Raw genomic sequence first — 4,724 nt, forward strand, 5'->3', positions numbered from 1 at the left:
TATTGATCTTGCACTTGGGCTCTTGATCACACCATGTTGTTGTTACAAATCATACTTACGTATTCTTTATGCTCTTATGTTGCTGTCATGTTCTCCCTCTGAGACCATGTAGGCATCTCATAACTCTTCTACAATATTTTATGAATATCCACATGTAACAATGGACTGTACTAGGGACTAGATTTTCCTGTTTCACTTGTTGCTGCTCCTTCTTCCACATTTTAATAGGCTACTTCTTTGTATGCACATTCTCCTCTAACTTCTTGCTAATTTGGATAAAATATCTCCTTTTCTTGATATGTCTTGAAGAGTTGGACAACTTACATTATCTAGCCATGTGACCAAGATTATCACAAGTATAACATCTCACGTGATTGAGATATGAGGTTAGACGATCAAACCCTATGTTGTTCACACCAAATCTCTACTTTGCATTGATCATGCTTCTATTCCATGCATGGGATATGAAATCAATTGCCTTGTGGCGATAAACGTTACATGAGAAAAAATAACCATGAAATGCATTAGTATACCTAAAGGTTGTTGCTCTCCTTGGCTTCCCAAACTGCTACATTTTTTGTTGGTAAAATGTCAACAATATGCTTCTACAATTGGATGCAACATGTCCATATTTGTGACAAGTGTAACACTCTACCTTATCCATCAAAGAAGAAATGGATTTGTTGCTTCTCCTTTGAAATATTCTAGATATGCTACAATATTCTCTTGGAGCGAATAGTCTTCTTGCCATAGATTCTCCTCCTTACACATTTCTCTATTGTTGGATCTACTACTTCCTTTCTCTTTTTCTTCTCATCCTGGTGCCATTATCTCCTACAGGATTCTTAGGTTTGCATCATTGCTTGCATGTGACTGTGCCCTAGACTCTCCCTTTTGAAATCCAAGACCAAATCTTATCAAGGAACATATTTGGTTCTTAAGCATGTTATCCAAGATATTGGTGCTCTTCTCCATCTTGAGTTGGCTATCTTTCTGTTCAAGTTTCTTACTCACTGAGACAACTTCAACTTTAAGCTTTTCAACTAGAACCTCTCTTTGTTTTAGATGGATTCTCTTTACATCTTCAATCTCCTTGCCTCTTTTAATTGGATCTTCGAGATAAGGATTTATTCTCAATGCTCATTCTCCTTCTCATCAAATATCTGCAGTACTCGTGTAACGCCCTCCTCCCACACTTATCCAATCTAACCGGTCCACCATGGTAAATATGTGATGAAGAGTTACTATGATATGATTCAACTCCCCAAGTAAATTTAAGGAAGTGGAATCAACAAACCAAAACCAAACTGGCCTTCTTCAGGAGCTACAAGATCCCCAAGGGCTAAACAACCACTCCAGGTGCCCAACACCTGAGTTAACTTTCCTTTTAACTGAACTAGACACCCAATCGCTCCCATGACAAGGACCCCATGTGACTATAACCCTTCAGTCACTCCCATAAAAGGCCTCCATGTGACTATAGTCTTTTTTAGGCAATTCTATGCTAGCGACCCCAAATTCTCAGCCACTTTTTCAAGGATAGGACTCAGGCCTCTACCCAAAACTTGACGAAATTATCAGAAATGATAAGTAACAAGAATACAATATCTCTAATACAAAACTTGAATGAGGACCTAACCTGACTCATCCTAACCATGACAGGCCTTTTGTCAAACACATCATGAGCATGTAATGTACAGGTCATAAAAACACCTATGAACATAGGGACCTCATACTTATCAAAGATTCGTCAAGAAGGTATGACACCTTCTAACATTAGTTGCATTATCATTTATTAGGTCATTCATTCATTAATATTTCATCCATTAACAAAAACATGATGAGATCCATAACTCAAGACTGTCATAAAACCATACTTGTAACCAGCATATAACCAGATAAATAACAACAATATAACAACCATCATATATACATACTAACAAGTACATTCACACATAGAATATAAGAGGAAAGCATCTCTTATTAACATATGCTAATTGAACCAATTCAAGGACTTCCATGTACCACTCGACCATAGATTGGACTGAACCAAATCTTTCTTTTAGCCAATCATCCCCGCGCCATATTCCAAGCATGAATGTGGGATCTCATGGAATAAACCAAGAAAACCAAACTAGAGCTTCCAGAGGCCAAACCACCTCAACCCTCAACCAATGATTCCAACTCATGGCTGGACATCACTAACCATCACCAGATCGGTCTCTATCCAAGCTCTCTAAGGCTTCAAAGTGTTTCTTCCAACCTGAATTCCAGGACTGGTAACTCAACCCACAACTATCGTCGGGCTCTAGAGCATTTGTCCAACCAATGGTTCCGGGGCTAGTAACCCAAAGCACCAAGGGCTCTAGAGAATTTGTCCAACCAAGGCTTCTAGGACTATTCACTCAGCCTAATATGTTACAGGGCTTCTAGAGCGTTTGTCCAACCAACGCTCCAGGAACTAATAACTCAACCCAAAGCCATAAGGAACATGAGAACCAACCTGAAAACAAAAGGGTAAAACCCACAACACAATGGTTATCTAGGAAATGGCAAGTCTAGGCAAAACCATCGTCAATCCAGGAAATCATCCACGACAATGACATATCATAACCAAATAACCACATGCATATACAATGCATGCTAGAAATAGCAAGGAAACCATACACGCAACTCTGTACCTGCAAACAAAACCTGTTGTAGTTGTTGAACCCACAACCTCAGAAGCCTAAGAAGCATTTTTATCATTGAGACCTCTATTTTCTTCAATTTCCATTATTTTTCCTTCATTTTCCTCCTCACATGCAACATGTGACCTTTCACCTTCCTTTTCTCCTATTTTCCATTATTTTCATAAATAGAATGCTAATGAATGCCCCATGCCTTTCCAAATCCATTGGCATTGTCTTTGCCAATTTCCATCACCATCAATTAATCACAAGTGATCCCCATCACTATGCTTTTTCCCAACATTCAACTTGGAATATGTGTCCCATGACCTTGGTATTATTTTTCCTTTATTAACTTTATTACATAGTTTTTTAACCCGGGGTTGTTACAACTCTTACTTGATCTCTATTCACTCATGTTAGCCTTTCTACTTCAACAACTCGTTTATTTGTTGCAACTAGGGCTAAATCAAGTTGATATTTTGGGACCATCATTCTATCACAATCATTGTCATCTTTACTATTTGATTCATCATAGTTAACATCAAATCCACCTAATGCATAATTGAGCAATAACTCACATTCGTTCATACCTTTAGATCTACCTTGTTGCATCACATCTGGTTCTCCTTCACTTTGATTTTCTGATTTCTCCTCTTGAGCATCAGCTGCTTCATTTGCACTAGGAGGATGGATCTCATCAGGTTGAGACTCTTTCTTCTAAGAGCCTTCTTCTTTAATGATTTAAGGCTTCTGCGATCTGTGTTCTGTGTAGTGTTATCTTCCGGAGTTATTGCATTCATGTTTGTTGGAATCGACGTTTCGAACCAACCTCTGTGGTTCATCTTCAGGAATAGATCCAAGCATGAATAAGTCAGAACTCAATAGGGTTGATAAATAAGGGTTAGGGTTGGTCTGGAAATGAATACTAGCCGACATGTTTAATTCAGATTTGTTTATTTTTAATTTTGTTGTTAATTATATAATTATTTTTATTTTTATTTTGTTCTTAATTATATAATTAATTTTTATTTTAAATTATTGGTTTTATTTTTATTTTTAGTTCCTAATTAAATGTCTAGTTTTTTTCTTTTTCTTCTTCTTTAAGATTAAAATTAGGATTAGAAATTTATTAATTCATAATTAATACTACTTATTGATTATAAATTTATTAATAATTATGTGTATTATTAATTATATGATTATTTTGATTTTAAGTTATGTTTGAATGATAATTATTGTTTAATTTTTATTAAATATATGATTATTTTAGTTTTAAGTTATGTTTGAATGATGAAAATAAATAATAATTAATACTTAGTAACTAATAATGATTAACCCAATTCATTATTATATCTTAATAAATTAATTTATGTCTCAACTAGGATACAAGAGCATGCAGCTGACATTAAACATAACCGGTCCAAAACATCAACTTTGGCCGAGCACTCCAATAAAACCAATCATCATATATGTGTTGAAAACTCTTGTGTTGTGGCCAAAATTGATCATTATCATCATAGGAAATTTAGAGAAGCCATCAAAATAGGTAAACACCCTAACAACCTTAACCGTGATGTTGGCTGGAAAATTAGTGATAATTGGATCCCAACTCTAACCTCTTAACCAGCCTTCCCCTAAGTGTTCCCTGCCCTCTTATTTGCACTAGCCCTACATTCACTTATCCATTCCTCAAATCATCAAGAATAAATAAAAATTATAATCACCAAATAATACAATTTAATCAAACAACTTTAATTTGATCATATTCAATTCTAAAAATATAATTCTTTATAAATTAACTATCAATAAGTGCATAGAAATATAATTAAATTTACAACATACTTAACCAACATCATTCACTAAACATAAAAGTTTTTATCTAATTTAATTTAACAAGATTTAATAAATTCATAACATAAATTAATTTATTAAGATATAATAATGAATTGGGTTAATCATTATTAGTTACTAAGTATTAATTATTATTTATTTTAATCATTCAAACATAACTTAAAATTAAAATAATCATATATTTAATAAAAATTAAACAAT

This window comes from Pinus tabuliformis, chromosome 3_2, assembly GCF_031772625.1.
Source record: "Pinus tabuliformis cultivar Carrire ecotype Pingquan chromosome 3_2, CPIR1, whole genome shotgun sequence".
NCBI classification, from domain to species: Eukaryota; Viridiplantae; Streptophyta; class Pinopsida; order Pinales; family Pinaceae; genus Pinus; species Pinus tabuliformis.